General features: G+C 46.3%; 1 protein-coding gene across 1 annotated transcript in view; it reads right to left on the bottom strand.

Moving 5' to 3' along the window:
* The window catches only part of LOC133950059 (adhesion G protein-coupled receptor L3-like), a 187,094-nt gene that overhangs the window by 151,719 nt on the left and 13,989 nt on the right, over positions 1–21,386 (bottom strand). Inside the window, exon 2 of the mRNA XM_062384227.1 lies at positions 13,121–13,231. The gene's annotated coding sequence lies outside the window, so the exon portion shown is untranslated. The remainder of the gene's footprint in view (positions 1–13,120; positions 13,232–21,386) is intronic.

Genomic DNA, 21,386 nt, shown 5'->3' with positions numbered 1-21,386 from the left:
CCTCCCCTCCTTCATTAAAGTAAATATAGAGCACTTTCTCCCGGGATGAGGAATAACAAAGTCCCCCTTTCTCTTGTCTCTCGGCGGACCACCTTCTCTGAGCAACGGTGCTGGAAATAACTCTGAGTCGTCAGGTGAGAGCCCTCAGGGACGCATCAGGAGGAAGTGTATCATACCCAGCTCATCTCCGAGGTACTTTGTCCGGGGAGCTGACTTCCACAGAGCGCCAGGAAGCGAGCCTCGGTGCTATTATTATTTTTAAATTTTTCATATGGTCGTTTTTATCCCGATGGGAGCTCGAGGAGGACAAATAAAACATTTATTTGAGCCGGACTTCGCAAAAACCTTAATGTACTCTCCTCCGGCGGCATTGGTTCAAAGTTTACGTAAAGACATAAATAAAGTTTTCCTCTGTTCCTTGCCGTCGTTTTATGTCCGAGCTGAAGTGCATCTATTTAGATAAAAGCACGAGGAAAAGGCCAGGGCCGTTTTTCAAAAATTGATGACGGCCTTGCATAAATTATTCAAACTTTTGTCCTTGTGCCAAACAGTGCATCTACTGAATAATAATTACGAGAGGGACTTAGGGATATGAGTATGCAGAATATGAAACACATGCCAAACGTCTCCTGTCGCCGGTGACGGCATCAAGGAAAGGAGACAGGGGTTGCGGCAAATCCTGAAAGACACAAATATGACAACAGCAGATTGTGGATTTATCCTGTTTTCCCCTTCATATCTCTGATGATAGTTGATTTAAAGTGTCAACGGCCGGACTTTCACAACATTTCATTTTTTCAATCCGCCTCAACTGTCACACTGCATCATCTGTGGGAGTGACGTCTGGGAAATCTGGAGCCGGGGACGTATAAATTAAAAATCAATTACTTTACTGTCACATTTAGTGGCTCGCACAGTGGCCGGACATTTACAAGGAGTCCATGTCATTTCCTTTTTTTTTGCTTTAGCCGGAGAAACTGGAGCTTGATAAGTCAGTGAACGGGGCCGTTAAATGTTCATAGAGGGGAGAATAGAGTTCAGCCGGGATTTACAAGGAACGATGCACGGACGTGGAGAAAATTGTACTTTTCAAATAGATATACACACGTTTTGCAGATGTTAAAGCTCACAAAACAGTTTGTAGATTCATAATTAATTAATTAATCAAAGTGTGTGAGGACATCAAAACCCCCGGCTGGAACAAAGCAGCAGCAGCAGCAGAACAGTGACCGGCGACTTGATGTGCAAATGCAATTATCGTGTTTGCTAATCCCGTGTCCCCGTTGCTTTGGGTAAGACAAAAGGTGTCCGGTATCAGCTGACTGCTATCAGGCATGTGTCTCTGTAAGTAGAGAGCAGTGTGAACGGCTTCCCTTACTTTGTTCTGTTCACTCCGGTGTCTGATTGAAGAGATATACTGGCCTTCAAAGTGTCAGCCGTGTTTGTGCCCTTACGTTGGTCGGTGACATTCTGGAGCTCCGGCTGCTTAAATCAAGTATTTATGAAGGTTTTAATTGAGTCTGTAATATGTGGTTGGATTTATTATATTGTCCACTTGGAACTGGATGGGTTTGAAAGGGAATATTCAACCTGCAAGCTAGCCTCGTATTTATCATATGGGAATCTGCATGAAAGCGAATGAGCACAACCCCCTAAAACTATTCCTCTTACATTACCAAACCTCGGGGGGGACTAATTGATTTAATTAATGTGGGGAAAGTCCTGTGGGGTTTTCAGCAGGTGCCTTGTTAATATATGTGATGAAAAAAAAAAAGAAATCTGTGTTTGACCATCAGATCAAATACAAATCTACAGGATAAATCAGTCTGTTTGGAGCACGTCTTCGTTTCCATTGTTAATTCCACCGGCTATGTGTTTCAATTGTGGAAATGAGGAAGGATAAAAAAAAGAAAGAAAAAACGGTTGATTGATTTATGGAAATCCATTCTTTGGCTATGACATTTGTCGGAGGCTGTTATATCAATAGAAACACTGTCAGCGACAATGACCACTCCGACGGAACAGATGGAGCCCGGGGACGATGAAGAAAACAAGAAACAAGAGGACGCTGCACATTAGGACGGTTTGTCCTTTAAAAAAAAAAAAAATGAAGTATCTTCCAGCATGTGCACTGGCATGTCAGCTCTCGTCTTAATTCCCCTTAAAAAAAAAAAAAGATGTGATCACAGAGTAAAGAGAGACTGACATGCTTAAACACACACACACACACACACACACACACACGCCGAGAGCGTGCACGCCCCGGCACACATCTGCTCGTCAGTGAGCCTGTTGGAAACTGTCACATGCCTGGCAGGTTCTGTAACTTGGGCAGATGGCGCAGCACAATTAGGACCCGACGAATCTCTCAATCAATCTGCAGCGCGTCCCGGGAAGAACCAGGACCTGAGCTGCTGTGTCTGCGCTCGTCCACTTTGTATATTTCATATTTGCAATTTGTTTTCCGGTTGGATTATTCACATTCTCAAACGCACCGCAAACCCTTGAACAATGTTCCCCGCCTTTCAGACTTTATTGTTTTCAGTTTTATCCGCTTAAAACTACAATACCCACATTTCTTTGGCGTTTCCCTCGCGTGCTGTTCTTCTTCTGCCAGTATCTCCTCTCGATTCCTTTCTCTTTTTCCCACAAACAACCCCCCACTCCACCCCCCCGCCCACGCCCAGTTTTCTTCCCCCTCTTTCCTGCCCTCTCTTCTTGGCTTGTTTAACCACCGGGCCTAGAGTGCAGCGCTCCACTGTAGACAACAGGCGAGCACAAGTGTTTTCATTCACACCCAATTACTATGAAAAGGGATTTTTTCTTCTGGACAGAAATCCACCGAGGAAGCACAATGAGAACGTCACAGAGGAACAAGATATCTCCGCCGTTTTTTTTTTTTTTTGGCCTACTGTCCCGTGTCCCCCCCCCCCCACACACAAAAGAGAAGGAAAAGTGATCCGCTGTATCGGACACCGGCGAGGGCCATTAGCCGGGGCTGGTTAAATAAGGATGGCTCTAAACAGATAGGGGAAACATCTGCTGCTCCTCGCCGGGCCCCGAGGATTCTGCCTTTGATCGGCGGTCCTCACCTTCCAGCGAGAGCTCCGATGAAAACAGTTAAGAGTTAAACCGGCTGGCACAACTTTACATGGAGGAAAAGCAGACTGGTCCTGGACACGTTTACAAATGCGTGTGTGTCCTCTTTAAATTCCAAAGCATCGCTGGCGCGTCATTTCTGGGAAGAGATCAATTTAACAAAAAAGTTACACAACTAGTTTCCTTCCAGAATATGACCCATCCGCGTTTCCAGAGGAAGCCAATCGCCTCACTCAACAGTGGACGCCAGGCGCCGCCTCTGCGACTGCCAATCCCGCTGTTGTGTTTCCTCCACCTGTGACGGGAAGATGATTCACCGGGAAACTGCCAGACTGCATCTAGGGGACTGTGTGTACTGGGGCATGCATAGTCACTGCCAGCACAGCCAAACCGGGTGTGTGCGTGTGTGTGTGTGTGTGTGTGTGTGGAGGGGGGGGAGACACACACAACATTCCGCACTGCGACCCGGCACATGCAGTTGATAAAATAACGTGGGTAGTAATGTGAGCAGCTGTATCATATTCCAACTACGAGGGCAGTAAAAAAAAAAAAAAAAAATAGTCACCAATTCAAATCAAGGCATTGGGCCAGATCATTACCACACGACACACGGGAGCTTATACATGTACACATGGAGAATTAAAATCACTGCTGGCACCCATGAACACACACACACACACAGACACACACCAGCTGCACCAGGGAAGTGAAAGTGAGATTGTAGGTTAAATTGGATATTTTTTTTTTTTATTTGTATGTCATTTGTTGTTGGGGGGGGCTGTATTTTTAGCGGTGGAACTCATTCTGCAGCTGCACCTCATTCCTCTCTGAATTCACAAACAGCACAGGGACAGTTTGTCGTGTTTTTTTGTATCCAGATATACATAGATGTCACTGGAAATTCACAGCTTGACAATGCTCCACACAAAACATGCACAATGGGGTGCAGTTATTCTTCCTTTACTTGCCTTATCTCAAACTTTTCTAGCAATTCTAATTTGACTATTTCTTTTAAAAGCAGATATTTGACATAACCTATTAGCAAAGTAAATGCATTTAATATTATAAAGTCTAAAACAAACTATTGGTTTAACTTTTTAATTATCTACTCGATAACTTGCTTCAATAAATTGGGAACATTTGTCTCGACAATCAGGCAAACCTCAAAATAAACGTGAGATCATCAAATTGCAGCGTTCCTAATTAATGTAAAACATGAGGGAGTCGGATTTCATTAGCACCGGGACGGATTTGGTTAAAGTTAATTAGTGCTGAATAAATTTCACTGAGTCTCAAACTGTTACACATCGGATTTTGTGTCAAATATTTCTATGAATATTAAACAAATATGTATAAACTTTCACGGTGAAAGATGAAAGTTGAGAAAGAAAGAAATAAAATAAGATTGGAGTGCAATTATAAAGGCCACAGGAGTTCACAAGTCTTAATGGCTTACTTGTGCACAAGTCAAATTATTATTCCCCCCCTTTGCTCGTGCTCCTCACAATTTCCAGGTGTTCATTATTCCGACCATGGAGAACATCCTGAGGGTCGCGCCACGTTCTAATTCCTAATTAACTGCCTGGAGCAGAGATCATGGTCGCCACTGACCCCGACCGAGGGAGCGGGCTCGGCTGAAGCTCCCACTCCGGGTTTCTAACATGGTTACTGTACACGCTCCCCCCCGCCCCCCCCCGGGGAACCGCACGAACTGGGTCACGCTTCGAGCGAGTCGACCTAAAGCCCGCCGGAGGGCCATGCATTTTTCCAGACTTAGCACAACTGGAAACACCTGTGGACTTTATACGGCTTTACGGGTAAACCCCCCCCCCTGTTTGAGATCTCCTGTAGGATTCTGTTTATTCTGTACATGCCACCTATCTGTCAACCGCGGGAAGAAAGAAAGGGGCAAGTACAACAAATGAATAATTCCCGACTTCGCGGGCTAATCTGGGCTAAAGCCGCGTACCCACCGGTGGTATGTTTTCACACTGTCTCCGAGATTAGTCGTGTGTACACTCGCAGTGCACATACGTATTGGGGCATTACCGGCACTCGCTGGGAATACAAAAGCGGTAGCGGTGACTAAATGTCTATGTTTGCTTTGCTAGAGATCAGGTATTGCAACACGGGCCCACCTGCAGTCTGGGAAATAGGTTTCTGTGGGGGGGGGGGGGGGAATTAGAGGATTCTGATGAATGAACAAGACAGACATGAGTAACCCGGGCCAATATACTGCTTATCTTCGAGCTTATGTTGCACAAAAGGAGGCTAGATAAGCTGAGACATGCCAGCAGAATGAGGGAATGGAGAAAGAGGGGCAGAAGCGGGCCCATGGGGGGGGGGGGGGGGGGGGGGGGGGGGGGGCATGAAAACATACGCAGGTCAGGATCTACACGAGAGCGGTCAGTTGCAACAGAGGCCGGATGCTTTGACTCGCCGCGGAACAGTTAACCATTGACTAGAGGGACTCGACGCAAGGGGATCCATGTCATCCGTGGTTACTCTATTCCGGAGACCGTGAACACAAAGCGTAAAGTCATTATTAAGGCCTCTGCTCGCCCTGGGCAGTGAATGCAACACTAATCAATGAGAAAGAACGGCATTGTGGTCGGTCTTAGAGGGCAGGTGATATTATGTTGCTGTGTGTGTGTGTGTGTGTGTGTGTGTGTGTGTGTGTGTGTGTGTGTGTGTGTGTGTGTGTGCAGGGATAAGATCATCCTGTCTATTAGTGCCCTTTTTAAAAAGGTAGGTGGTCTGAATGGTAGCGACGTGCATCAGGCTCCAATAATGAATTTGTGACAGTGATGGAAGTACACAAAAATCTTACAACCTAAATGTGACTCACCTTCTGAATGTAGTTTCTACTTTAGGAACTCCATAAACTTTAGCCTGTGAAATATGCTTAGAATTAAACCTAAACTGTGTATTATTGTATTATTATTATCTATTAAACTTTTTAGAAAGGGAGACAATCCCTTGGGGTATTATACTATTGCTAATTCACTACAAGCAACATACAGCACGCTTTTAAAATTTCAGTGGAACAAATGTTCATAATAAAAGCTGAATTATTTAGTAGACAAACAGGTTTATTTATTTATTTAATCATGTTACTTCATTAAATAACAGATCTATTGGCTGATTCCAATTACTAAAATGTGAGGTCATGCCGTTTTTCTAATATAAACAATATGATTGTTCGTCGGCCTGATAATAAAACTAAAAATTTCAGTAAACTGTGACAGAAAAAGATAGAGGATAAATCAAGTACCTTCTTCGGGTAGTGACAGAGGCTTGAATCACTGTTTCCCTTTGTTAAGAGGGTTTGGCAAACACCGAGGCCCTGTCCAGACCTGCCATTAACATCCAGCTCGAACACGCTCAGGTGTGAATGAACCCAAGATGCACTGAGGTGGAGGCCATGATCCTCAAACGCCACTATTTCCTGGTTCCACATAAGAAAGAGCACCTGCTGCACTGACGTCCTCTGGCCGGCGACACTTAGCAGAAAATATCACAACACTTCTCAGTGTTTCCCATTCGATGATTTGTTTGTGACGGCTCGCCACAATTTAAACGAGGACTGCCAGTTATTGATTTTTTTTTTTTTTTATTTATTTATTTTTTTTTTTAAATCGTATTTCTCTACAGAGCCCCATGCATCGATTTGCTCAGCCCCTCCTTGCGTGGCTCTCGCTCCCACACAAACACATTGGCAACGGACCTGTCTGTCACGGCTACACACCACAACACAATTTGGTCTTTGCAAACAGCAAAGAGACACACAAGTGTATTTGTGGGAGGAAGTGGGATCCAGTGACAAGTGGTCACTCGAGACGCACCCTGACGTACTGACTCTACTTGTGACCGGATCACCCACGATGCATGTTAACGCCAGGTACGACAAAAATGTAACTACCGTCGACTGTATATTACGCATACAACCCCCCCCCCCCTTTCCACGAAGCAGACCCCCTTTACTTGATCCCATTTAATTATTCTGCTTGAAAATCCTATTTGCTCTCCGTTCTCTGAACCCTCAGAAGAAAAAAACCCAATTAACAAAAAAAAAAAAAAAACATCTCCTTTCTAAATCACCTATTTGAGAATTGCAGTCCTCCCGGCTTGTCAGCCTCCATTCATGTGAAACCACCTTCAGCACTTATTTTATTAAAAACCCGCGCAAATGTGGCACACAACACAAATGGGGTTTCAACTGAGGTAGAATAATTGCTTCGATACAGTGTGACAGGAGAGGGTTGATTCATTCGGGGGGGGGGAAGATTGCCTGCAGTGAAAGTGTTGACGGAGTAGCAGGAGACAGTGGAAGTGGAAGAATGAAGAGACATAGAAAGACGGCAAGTGTACAGTTTCCATCACCAGACAAAACACTACATATTTCTTTGAAAGACAAAGTGTTAAGTTAGGCTACTCCGCGGGCTGTCAATATTGGCATCCATCATCGGGGGTAGGGGGGGGGGGGGGTCAGCCCGCAGTCTATATATTGATTAAACCATCCATCACTTTAACTCTACAAGACATTATTTCTAATTAAAAAGAAAGCCATAAATTGTGGGGCTTTATTACCAGGACGGGGCTGTAAATAACATTGAGGGGAGGGCAGCAGCAGATTGCCGCCCCTGTCCGCGTTTTAGAGCCGGCGTAAAAAGGACAGCCGGCCGCGATGACACCTTTGGGATCCTCGTGCGCAGCGCCGTGCACGGCCGACAGCGGGGAGGTGCTCTGCCGCGTCCTCAACGAACAGATGCAAATCAATAATTTCCCTGCTTGTGTTTTTATAAGACGGGCGCCGCCGCCGCCGCCGCTCACCGGGTCTAAGGAGCAGGCTGCGCTTACAGAGAACAAATATGTAAATACAATTTTCATAAACCACTTGGGAATGTGTAAAAAAAAGGAGCAGCACTCGGTGTACTTGAGAATGATGCATAATCATAAGAGGTCGTGAAAGTGCGCGAGCGTGCTCCATCACAGAACAGGGCTGGGCTGGGGGGGGGGGGGGGGGGGGGGGGGGGGGCGACAACAAGCTCCTATTATCCATCTGTGTCTCCATTTTCCTCGGCTAAACAACAATTTCGCTGCCAAATATGCAGTCGCAGGACATTATTTAATGATCCCTGTTGATAAAGAGGCCATTAGCACACCTACGCCGCAGCCAAAGCTCTGGCGCTGGCGGGGCTCGAACGCGGCGCGCCCGCTCTCGCATCGTGGCTGAGGACACTTCACCGATGACAACTTCTGATTACCTCAGCGTGTACGCCTGTTGTCAGGCGGCGAACTCCCCCGACAGCCAGTCGCAGAGTGGCAGAGTGTTGGTTGTCTTTTGACGGACACAGAGGGACGTCTGATTTCACAGGTCCTCGCTGAAGGCCGGGAGGAAATGGAGGGAATTAGAGGGGAGGAGAATGAAGTAAAGGTATGTCACCGGGCCCAGAGCCTCAGCTGCCAACAAAGGGAAGCGTGTGCAATCGGTATTCATCCATCTCCCCTTTCCTCCCCCGTACCTGCCAGAACGCGAGTGGCTCCGACCCCAGCGAGCAGCTTCCGACTGTGACTTGATGGAGACAGAAAGGCTGGAGACTCATATTTGGTTAGACGAGGGCCAGACCGGCTCCTTGCCAAACGGAGGGAAGTGGCCCTCGGTCTTAGCGAGAGGCAGAAAGAGAGCGAATAGCCCTACGGGGGGGAAAAGCGGGAGCTAATGAGTGAGATAAAAAGGACAAGATGGAGTGATCCTCTATAAAAAGACCGGCAGTAATCTCAGCCTCTCCTCCCTGGCCTCTCTCCCCTTAATGTCCTAGGAGATCCTGGCTCTCCAAGTTACTGGACACCCTCTCTGGACTTCATGCATTTGAAAATGGCTTCAGTAGCCGCTTACCACGCCTCTCTAACCCATTGCCTGCCCCCCCCCCGGAAAACCCAAATAACATCAGAGCCCCTCGAATGATCGCCATTTCTGTTTTCTTCTGTCGAGTCAGATGATCTGAACTTTGCCCCAGAGGTGCTGGCGGCGGTTGAGTCTAATCGTCATCAACAGATCGTCTTGTTTGTTTGCATTTGCATAAACGGTCATGGCGAGGAGGAGGGGGGGGGGGCAACAGAGGCGATGCGATGGAGAGAGGCCTTCGAGCTGCTGTGCAAGTTCCCTGTCGGGGGGGTGTTGTTTTATTGAGACGCCCGAACTGTCAGTGCAGGCACCAGGAGAGCAGCCGTGTGGGCGCGTGGCAGGATCCGGTGCTAACATCTCCCTTCTCACACCGAAATAGCTCTGTCCAAATTCACTGTTCTATTTGTCAGACTTTGGGGGGGGGCGGTAAGAGCTCCATTGTCAAAGGAGCTCTTAGGTGTATAAATCAAGGGAAACGCTGTGTGGCCCTCTGAGACCGAGGTAGAGGGCGGTGACAAGCAGTGGCATGAGAGAGAGAGAGAGAGAGACAGAGAGAGAGAGAGAGAGAGAGACAGAGAGAGAGAGAGACAGAGGGAGAGAAAATAAAACTTTAATAAGGAAAAACAAACCGAGCCGCAGCCAGCAGGTGGTTCGCCGACCCTATAGCGAATCTGGGAACACAGCTTGCGTGGCTGCGTTCAAAAGCATCGGCGTCTGGCTTCCTCCGCTAATTAACACATATTTCAAGGAGGTTTGTCATCGCCGCGGATTTCTTTTTGTACAATTTAAACAAAGATATAACGTGTTAACAAGCGAGAAGGATGGAAGCGCTGCGAGGTGGAATTCGGCACCCGCACAAAGAGACGGGCTTGTTTTCCTTCTGCGGCTTCACGCTTAGCAGATGTAAAAATGGAACTGATCTCTGACGTGTCAACCTATGCCTTAAGCATCTCTTAACTTTTCCATTTAATTGTGTTTAATTCGTTAGCTGTTATTCTGTGATAACACCATTAGCCCTGTTTCGTTATGGTACACCAAAAGGCAGCAGCATTTGCAGGATGTAAAAAAAGAAGCATGCAGAAGTCCAGATAAAGTGCTTTTAGCATGATGATGCAGTTAAAGCTAGTGATGAAGGGCCACTGAAGTCATGAATAGTGGATTAGAATAAGCGGAGGGGGGGGAGACCATGCAGAGTCTTTCAGCAAAAACCACATTAATAAGAAACACATATGCGTTTACTGTACGCACACACACACACATTGCCAGCTGTCATATATGTATTCATAGAGTGGCCTTTATGCTGATCAAGCATGACCCCCGCACACACAGTTAAATGCATTTTCTTAAAGGACTCAACACTGTGGATAATGAGTTGCAGAACAATACAAGAGCCCAAGCTTAGAAAATAAATAAATGCCCTAGTGTGGCGTGCAGCTTTACAAATTAAATGAATTCACAAAAGAAGCTGCCATTAACATCGAGCCCTGATTAATGCTTCTTCCTTAATGAAACAAATAAGAGAATGTATGTGAACGGGCTTGAGGTTAAAAATCAATAACAATCCGATCTGGTAGATAAAAGCAACCTATTTGTGCACTGCAGTTATCCCTCATCACGGTTTACATATGTAAAATATAATAAAGTCTGATTAAATAACATTTTGATGTGGCTGCAGGAGAACTCACATGACCCGCCCCCCCCCCCCCCCCTCCTGTCTACCGAGACTAAATGACCACCAACATGTCCGAGCAGATACGTCTCCGGCAGGTTGCAGTTGTCTTGACGACGGCAATTTGCAGAGAAAAAAGGGTCAACAAATTTGCCATTATCAGCCGAGCACTACATCAGGCAATGTGTGCCTCTTAAATAATCCGGTCACTTAGAGAGGGGGGCCTTTGAGTCTGTTATCCTTGAGCCAGGCTACTCTCTGGTGCCGACCGCAGTTGCCCAAGAAACAGGAGAACAACAACAACAACAACAAAGACGTGCAAAGTCAACTACCTCAGGAGAGGATTCAAATTCGAGGAACACTCCCGACACCCGGACGAGAGGGTTTCCACCCCCCCCCCCCCCCTTTCTCCCATTCAAATGACCTGCTTTGCATTGTTTCAAGCTGTTTGGTTCAGGATCACACTAGGAAAACAAATGGCAGGGCTTTAAAATAACAGAACCAAAACCCTTGGCAGGGCCGGAGTCATCATGGGGACATTATGGTCAAAACCAACTTGAATGGCCGGATGCTTTGGGCAACCAGGTTGGGTATGCAAAGCTTTGTAGGAGGCTCCAGAGGTTCACACTGTACAACAAGGCTGCAAACAAGTGCTGTAGTTGAAGGTTTACAGATCTGTGCATGATGAAATCTCTCACTTATATTACAAATGACTGTGCTTGGAACTCAAATGGGATTTTTTATTTTTGCCTTCTTCAGCCAAAAAGTAATCACCAGGAGGCCGATCGCACCTAATCCAAAGCGACCGCAAATTAGGGGGAAAAGAAGGTGCGTGAAACGAAGGTCGTAATTCCACGTCGGGACGCATTAGGATATTTATCATGAAAGCGACTCCCGGCTTTTAATTCATCTGACATCTCTCAGCCCTAATAGAGTATCTGATATCCGAGAAGCTCCCGTACACGCTCTCACAGCGGGACATCTGGAAGGGAAGCAGCGGGTTGCGGGACTTTTTTTTGTTCTTACTGAGAATAGAGACCAAAGGCCCATTATGTCTGAACCAGATTTACACTCCGCATATGAAAAAGCGTGAGCCAGCGCCACGGCCGACCGCCCGCTGCTCTCAATGTTATTCAAATGACAGCCCGATACTATTTTCACCTTGCGACTAATGTGAACATTACTCTATGTCAGCAACATTTTACTATCCTTGCTTCTGTGCTGGATGTGCAGGCGAAACTGGCAAATTAATCCCGGGCTGAATGTGAGTATGTGAGTATAGTCGCTGGGCTTGAGCATGAATGTAGTCCCCAATAACCCCCCCCCCCATGAAAACACCCATCCCATCATCCCTCCCGAAGCCAGCCACATGAGGGATATAAGCCCTCCTGTGGCCACGGCTTATGAAAAAGGTGATATGACATGTTCTCCCACAGAGACAGATTCTATGCCTTGATCGCTTTGAATACAATATCTTGGAAATAACTAAAAATGGGAACAGGGCCTCGGAATGTGTTAACAACGTGTGCACCAACAAATAACCACGTATGCACTGCCGCTGGGATGGTGTCAAGAAAAGAGGAAGAAGGCTGGTAGATGCATTGAGTCAAACGGAGGCGAAAGAGGCTAGATGGATGTAGCAGGACATGTTTGTGTGTGTGAGCGAGTGAGTGGGACTGTATGCAGGAAAACCTATCATCCACGGAGCCCACTAAACTCTGGAGGGCAAACAATCTACCTAATTGAATTCAATCCAGCCTCGCCACGGGAGGCGCCGAGGCTGGAGGCTCCGCTCGGTGCAGGGCGACCGCGACGGAGGGAAGTGCAGTGTGGTGATGGGATGAGGAGGGGTGGGCTTGAGCTGGCATGACAAGTGAGCAAGGAAATGGGGGAGAAAAAAAACAGACAGAAAAGGACGAGAGGCAGGGGGAGACAACAGTGGCAAACGGGCGAGCGGCACCGGGGCCCGTAAAGGTGTTGGCTGTTTTTTGGGGGGGGGGGGAATGCAGGAGTGTCGAGGTGTGGAGAAATGGAAGCCAGCTGCGCCTTTGCATGATTACACCGAAAACAACATTTGCATCGGCGAATGAAATCCAAACAAGCTCGGTAGATGCCCCCCCCCACCCGCTCCAAAAAAAAAAAGAGTCCTTCCTGTCGCTGGTGGCAGAAATTAAATACTTACCAATGTTGTCCCACAGATTTGCATAAGCAGATGAGTACCTATCATGAATCACTTTAATAAACACTCTAACTGCACACAAAGAGCGTTGCCCAATTGGCCACCGTGAACGATCTTCATTACCTCGAAGGACTGTGTGTGTGTGTGTGGGGGGGACCTGTTTGTGGACTCAATCCGGGTTCGACTGCCTGTTTGCTGTGTACTAGTTCAGCTCTGTTTGTCATGGTTCAGAGATGGTGATAAAAAAAAAAAAATCCAACAATACCTCTGGGTGTGAAAGGAGGGGTGGGGAGGGTAGAGAGAGAGAGCGATCCTCGAGTGTTCTCCTCACAGATTCCGGCGCGTCACATGCCAGATAATAAAACCATGGTCTGTCCTGGAAAGGAAACACAGAGAGGAAGCCGGTTAGAGAGAGAGAGAGAGAGAGAGAGAGAGAGAGAGAGAGAGAACCGAACACAAAACATGGCAACACTGATTCTTTCAGAATGGCTGACAGGGGACATAATTAAACACTCCAGCGAAAAGGGGGGGGAACTTTAAATGTCTGCCAGCTCGACTCTATAACTCCCGGATAACAGGGCCTGTGCACATCTAAGACTCCAGCTCCGGAAAAACACAAACCAAAACTGAAAAATAAGAACTCTTTTGATTGTAAGTGCCTGCTGCAGTGTCAGTTTGTCAACACACAAACACACACACACACAAAAACACAAACTTTTTGCTCTCTCTGGGACGGCCGTCATTAAGTGGCATCTTCATAAATGTTTCAGCCGTTGTCACACCGGGCCCCACGATTTGCCGCCGTATGAAGAGCTATTCAGGTCACATCAGCTTTTAATGGCTGATTTATTAGGGCCCAACAGGGGCCTGGTGATGGGCTGCGGGACAAAGAGCCTGTTTTAAACCGCATTAACGCCACACAGTAAATATCCCGTGCAGCATTAGCATTTTGATGGCCGCCTCGCTCACTCAATCCTTCTAGCGCCATCGCAACCCCCCCCCCCCCCCCGCACATTGTTGCTTTCCCCTTCTCTGCCTCATGGCCTTTGTTTAAATCCATCTTTTACCACTTCCTCTCTTTCAGCCTCCACTTGTTATTAAGTTTTCGCCGTCCGCATTCGATATAAACCTCCATTACGCAGATGAAGTGGTTTCGGCGGGACAGCGACTGAATTAAAATCGGCTACATGTGCCGGAGCTTTTTAAAAGACCTGAATCCAAATCCAAATTGTGTTTGAAGAAATGAAAAGACGGTTTCGCCTTCACCTCGGGAGCAGACAAACACGCGCCCCCCCCCCCCTTCCCTTATTGTGATGCAAACTCTCTTTACGTGAGTTCTAATTAAATCTCACCTGCAACAACAGAACTGATGAGCTTCAACACTCCTGTAATTGAGGCGTCTGTAGCCGGCGAGGGTTCTTGAATAATAAGCCAAAATTAAGAAGGAGTAATTACTCGCACTGTGTTTACAATGCAAATTAGACAGATATCGGATTGGAGAGAATTCAAAAAAAGAGACCTTTTGTGTGTCGTGTGTCACAAGTCAACGCAACTTTTAAAAGAACTGGCACTTTCTATGTCCGTGGACCTAAACAAAGCATTGGAGAAAGAAACAAATAAAAAGAAATGCATTGCTTGTAGCTGCTGCCCGGTTGATTCTGTGCATGTGCGTCACTGATAAAAACGTCAACGTTCAAGTGTTAGATTGCCAAACTTCCCAAGTGTCATCTGGGCACAATAGCCGACCGATCTTGGCTTGAAAACGCAGCGCCGTGGCCGCGCTTCATCAAATCTGCTGCTCACTCGCTGATCAGATGTGAGACTACGCCTCGGGTCAATTCAGCTGAACCGCCGAAGCCGGGTCTGGTCATCGGAGCATCTGCCAGTCATTTAGCGAGGAGGCCTGGAAGTGTTTGGAGAAGGAACACAATCCCGACCGCAAACTGTTGCGCAGAGAAGGAGTGAGGGTTCGCAGGCAGCGGAAGATAAGGAAACAATATCCTCGACAGCTTAGTGAGCCGTGATCAACTTTCCTCGTCTGCTCACAACACATCCTGTTAATTTACTGCAGCGATTGTGCAGATCTTTGATTTTTACACATTCACCTCTTACCGGGGCATTACTCACTCTTCCTCCTCGATGAGCGGGGGGGGGGGCATCCTCAAAGCCGGAATTGAAACTCGCTCTCGCATAATCAGCCGTGTTACAGTAGAGAGCCATTAGTTGTGGAACTGAGGCTTCCATCATATCTTCAAAGGCTTTCGGATCAGAGAAATGTACACCAGGCGGTTCCAGGCATCTTGTACCATTACTACTAAGATGTTCGTTCCAGAGATGTGCGATTGCTCTGAAGTCGGAAAGCAACGGATGACCCAACACGACACTGTGTGACAAAAAAGCTGCTTATTAATGCCAAGATGCTTGTTAATGAAAGCGTGAGTGGCGTTACTCAGCATTTTCTTGGTGATTCTGAGCAATATCCAAGTTGCAGTTTCTATTATGTCTTCTTTTAAACTACAGGACTCTACTTGTGGTCTGAAGCCGTTTGGGGATGTGCAATGAAATCGGATTTAAAATCGCGTGATTTCAAAAGAGGCATTTAGGACCGAGTGCTCACATGTCACATCTGGCAGTGTTTTTGATATCTGACACCTGATGCTGTTCTGCATCAGCACTTTTTCGAACCAGATGCTCCGAAGTGCAAGTATAGTGGAAGATTTCAAAAACTCTAAAGGCATTTTTTTCAATTTGAAGTTAGTTGAAAACAGCCCCGGTAAAGGCCGGTTTGTGTAGGATCCACACAGGCAGGAGGTCTGTGCTGTTGTGTGAGTGTCGATCACCGGTTTGCAGGAGAGTTTCTTTGTGATTCCTCTGTGGACTTTCAACAGCGGCCCCTGAAACTAAGCAGGTCACGTCGTAATGGAGTTTCAATGCTAGGGTGACGGATAACGTCCAGAAAAATTTAACCGACTGAGGCAGAAAGAGGTGTTTTTTGTGTTTGTCCAATCACCGCGGTTGGAGGAAATGTGATGCGGTCAAATGGACCAAGGTGATAATCTATGTTAAATGACTTTATGTCAATAGACAACATAAAAATATATTTCTGTTTTATGATAAGTGATTTTTGTTGCATTCTACAGTCATCTGTTTGACTCCTGTTTTACTTTAAGTGAACAATTCCCCCCCTGCTGAGTCTCAGGGAAGCTATTTAGCAACTTTATTGCATGAACATGACAACATGGCCTCGGAGGATTCTCTCTGGTCCTTTTTCACTGGCACATTATCAAGTGCAGGGTTTGAGTTTCCATGGCGAAAGAGTTTTCCTCATTACAGAGGTGATGAAACACGTCCCGGCGATGCTGCCATGAACTTACGCCCAAATGTGACTTCACCCCCCAGGAAGAGTGATTCGCTGTGGAACAATGTACCGGACAATCGCTGCCCAGTGTGGTCAGCAGGCCATGGGTCTGACCCAACCTCCCACTGTTGGGTTTCAACTTTGTTTATGATGCTCATTTAAAACTAAAAAAAGTGCATTATAATAAAAAAGCACCAACCGATGGGTGGCTGCAAACCTTCCCATGCATTTGTTTATGTGCAATTTCCTCAGTGAAACGGGCTGACTATCACTTCCTCCAAAGCATACAAATTAATTAGTTGACCTCCCGGTTTCAACTATCTTACCAAACTTAATGTCAACGGGGTTTTTTCCAATCAAAATAAACCATTCTGCCCGTTTTCGTGTAGTTAAAAAATGAGGCGTAATGCATCAGGGAACAAGGCTCTAATATAAGAATAAGGGGTAAGGAAGATAAAGCAAAGCCTTTTTCCTTTTAATCGTGTAAAATTAAACACTTAATGCAGCCGCTTTCTAAATTAAAATGAAGGCAAATTGTAACGGGCGACGGAGGAAATTGGACCGAGAAAACTCGCTGCGAAACCACAACAGACATAATCACTTCTTTCATTATGAATTCATGAATCTTCGCATTTTGCATCCGCCGTCTGCTTGAACGCCCGATGTTGGCTTTGCAGCTCTCGGCCACGTCCGCCTCAAGTCAGACGACTAATCACACTGAAAAGGTGCTGGGCTGACCAACATTACCCTTCCTGCCTCGGGGGCGAAAAAGTTCCATATTGTCGTCTTAGGGCATTCTTGAAATTCATTAGCGGCTCTAATAGCAGCTTGTCATCGTGTGACGGGGGGGGGGGGAGAAGTGCTATAGGGAGACAAAAGCACATACGAGGAAGCGGTGGACGCACGCCGCCCGCTGTATGACTGATCCAAGTCGACAGCCTGTGGTGTGTCTCTATAAAAGCATTTACCGAGGCACGGCGCTGTGGTCGGCCCCAGGGCTCATCAAAGAACCGGCTTATTTTATCAGCCGAGTGGAAAATGTGCTGAGAAAGAGAGGGAGCGGCAAATAGAGAGGAAGTCAGCGAGAGTAACGGAGCTATTGTGGCCGTCACTGACCCAAACACCCGTGTTACAGTAGTGGCGGCCGCTCACAACAAAAGGCCCTAATCGGCGGAGCAGGGCTCGAAATGAAATGACCCTGTGGTTGCGACACTGCAGCTGACAGGCCGTGCCCGTGCATGCTGAGGCCAGAGGCGGAGAAGATACGGCTAATGAACAGAAAAATGGATTGAAACGGCGGCATCGTGTCCAAGTGACCTTGAGTAACCTGCGTACTCCTGTGTGAAGTATGCAACAGACACCTCTCAGTACGTATTCAACCTCTTGTAGCTATTTCCTAGATTATACAGACTTTGAAATGAGCCGCTCCGGCTAACAGAAATGACCGGACGTTATAAAGATTTCATTTGCGCCCTCCGGCTAAACTGCACTTTGAGGATAACGTAGCATGACTTTCACCGAATGTAACCATTACGCCTCTCACACTGGGAGAAAGAGTCGGCAATTTATATTTAAAATACAACAATCCTGACGATATTCTGAAAAGGATGGCGATACATCACTAAGTCACGGAATGAAATACCAAACAAGCCCCTTGAATATATTATATTGCACTAGGTAATCCTAGCCAGTCGGGAGCTGCTCATTTGAAAGGGGTAAAAGGTTACCAGCATAAGTCAATGGGCGGCATTTATAATGCATGGGCAGCATCCTAACCCCCAAGGGTCACATTAAATTCAGGGAAGCTGATAACAATTTAGTGAGGTTGCCGGCAACTGCGGTAAGATTATGTATAGTTACATTTCTCCTTCTTTATTCTCACTAATGCTGATGCTTCTTTTCCTCGTCTTTCCTCCTCACATGCCTTTGAGTTTTCCTCACACTTCCAATTTCTCCCCCACACTTCCCATTTCCCCCCCCACACTTCCCCTTTCTCCTTCCCTCTCTGAGCTGGCATGGAAACGAGAAGAGGTGACGAGGGACGTAAAGCCACGGAAACTATCGTCCGTCCCCAGAAGACTTCCTCACGCGAGGGCCCTAATTGGCCCTAATTGGAAAGGGAGAAAACCAAAGGATTCGAGTCTGTAGGTTGCTATGTGCTGCACGTATGTGTTTCTTGTTTGTGGCCATTTGTACGCGTCTGCAGAAACCAAGGAGATAGGCGTGAGGAACACATACAGCCTCCGGAATAATGAATTCAGCTAAAGTGGTACACAGCCCCTCCGTTTTAAACCTTGTGTACGTGGGTGTAGGCAGGCTCATGCGTTTGAATATTTATGTAATATCATGTTTTTTGCAGTCCCCGGGCCCTCGATTGCTTTCCCAGCCAGAACGAGATCTACGCTATCGCATGATCTCGCAAGCAATTCCCGATCGAAGCCAGCACTTACAAAAAAAGGCTTTATGTCCATGACGCCCGGTGTGAAATACACGGAATGTGTCGTCAGAGAAGGAGCTGTCAAGATCCCATACAGTCACACAGCCACGGGCAATTTTACCCTCTGCTTGGGCTATGAAGCTGTTTACCTTAGCAGGGGAATATCATTATGATAATCATGCTCGTCTTTATTTGGAATACATACATATTCCCACCGAGATGACCAACCTTGCAGCACAACATAAAAGTCAATAGAGGGTAAAATTGCATGGGTGACGCTAGTGGGACTTGACACCACGGGCCACCAGATGAGGGTGCACGTTGTGTGCATGTACAAACAGCCATTTAGCATTTCTTTTCTTTGATGATAGCGCCACGTGGAGAGGCACATTTTGTTCTGTGAAGGGTTACCGGCCAAGGCCACGCAGAGATGCTCGGAGACAGAGAGGATGTACTTGAGATGAGAGCTGCACCAGATCATGATGGAGGTTCACCTTCAGTGGGTCACGGGTCCCACAAAAGCTTTTCAGAAACTATCTTCGTGACAATGATCTGGAGAAAACTAGAGCTGCAAATAATTAATGATCATTCTTTATTCATCTATCAAATACACTTCGGGAATAATCAAGCAGCTATTTAGTCTATAACATGAGCTTGAGAGCCCGAGGTCTTAATTTTCAAATTTATTTAACAACTTTAAAACCATTTAAAAGCTCAAAAGGGATTTGGTTTATGTGATCTCAACAAAAAACACAATCTCAGTTGTCACAATGGAGCTGCAACCAACAAACATGTGTTTTTTTTCTTTGATAAGTCAAATCAAATGATTTAGAGCTCTAAATATTTACTATTGTTATTAACAATTAATGCGCCAGTTATCTGTTCTACTGTAATATCAGTTTGGTCAATTCAAAACGATTCAATTTATCCGTTGGAAACTATATTTGACTAAAAGCATTAGAGCGAATCGTACACATACATCACAACAACACAAAACACCCAGAGAGCAATCAGCAGAGGTAAGTGCATCTTAAAACTTTGAAGGTAATAAACAATCAATGAATAGTGTGAAAATGGATCGATGAACCATCAGTGAGTCTGATGGATTTAGGAAAAAAGCTTGACGGCTCTTTAAAATATAATAAAATCATGAAATGTCCTGAATAAACTGTCAATATGGATTTGTCTGGTAAATGGTCCAAAATAAGAAAACCAGCAAATACACTTTTAAAAAACTACAACCGCAAAATAATCTGCAATATTATCAAGGATTTAAAGATTATACAAATTGTAAATGTATAATAATTTGTGGACATACTGTTTCACATCTAGAGTTATTAAACATTGAAACAGCATCAGATTAATTCCCTCTCAATGGGGTTAAAATTTCAATAGCCTACGTAAACCCTCCATATTCTACATGCGAGACAGGGAAACTAGCTATGCCCCAAGTGCCCGCCCCCCCCCCACCTCTACTCAAAAGGAGAAAATCTGCAACTGATTGAAGACAGGGATCAAGTTACAGGTCACTTCTCAGTCCTGTTTCCATGTGCAGGCATGTGCACTCCAACCAACCTCCCGTGCCCTTGCCCTCCCCAACCTGACAGATATGGAACTTGACCCTTTCCGAATTCTAGGGCCGACCTGCACGCTGAATATAACCCTGCCATAAGCGAGGGGTCGTGGAAGTGTTTTTCCAATAAACTGGTTCTTTGTGTATGTGTGTGTGTGTGTGTGTGTGTGTGCGCTGAGGAGTATGCGACTGCATGCGTGCTCTGTTCACGTGAACTGTGTATACACGTCTGTGTCTTTGCATACATCTGTGTCGGCCCATGTGATTATTTGTCCGTGTGCGACTGCTTTGAGGTGTGCGCCTTGCAGGTTGTGCGAGGGTTCAATAACCATGTGTGCGGCAGGGGGGCTCTGGAGTGTCTCAGCACCCGAGGCGCCAAGGACATGGCTTGACAGGTGTGTGTGGAGGACCCAGTGGTCTGTGGAGCAGCAGCGGGCGGCAGCACAATGTGCCCATTCAGGCCTGGAAGGAGACAACCGAGATATCGCAGGACCCCTGTGAGGAGGGAGGAGGGGGGAGGGGGGGGGGGGCGGTCATCTGGGGGCACGTCAACCTTTCACTGGGACTACAAAGAAAGAGACATAACTATAACTGCATCAACAGAGTAATGGGCTGTGTGACCCCACACTGGCCGGCTGTGACGGATTTAGGCTGTCAACGGGTTCTACTGTAGACAGATTCTCCCGAGTACATTTGACCATTGAGGCTCAAAACTGGGTTTAATGTAGAGCTACAGTTTGGAGTCGGCGAGGAGTCGAGCAGAGTCGTGACGACATGTAGGCCAAGTGTGGAAACACTTGAAAGACACGTCAGAGTCAAACGATAAGAGCTACATGCTAAATCCTGTAACGCAGCACAGTCCCCGTTTTTATTCCATTTATCCACAAATCCATTAAAACAATCGTTGAAATTAGAAAAGCACAACTGCTGTTTCTAAAACCATCAGCGTAAAAAACACTTTCCACCATCAGTTATTCTGCCAAAGTTAAAACAAAATAACAAATTTAATGGCTTTGACTAATTTCCAATTAAGCGTACATTCCTCATTTACAGGGGTGACCGCTGAGGTGGTGAAAATGTTGCATTATCTCGACAATTATTAACCCGGCTGCGATAAAAAGCATTCAGTCACAGAATTATGGATTCAAATACAGCCCAGCACG

Source organism: Platichthys flesus, chromosome 24 (assembly GCF_949316205.1).
Source record: "Platichthys flesus chromosome 24, fPlaFle2.1, whole genome shotgun sequence".
NCBI lineage: Eukaryota > Metazoa > Chordata > Actinopteri > Pleuronectiformes > Pleuronectidae > Platichthys > Platichthys flesus.
Note: the sequence above shows the minus strand (reverse complement) of the source record. Positions and strands in the feature narration are given on the sequence as shown.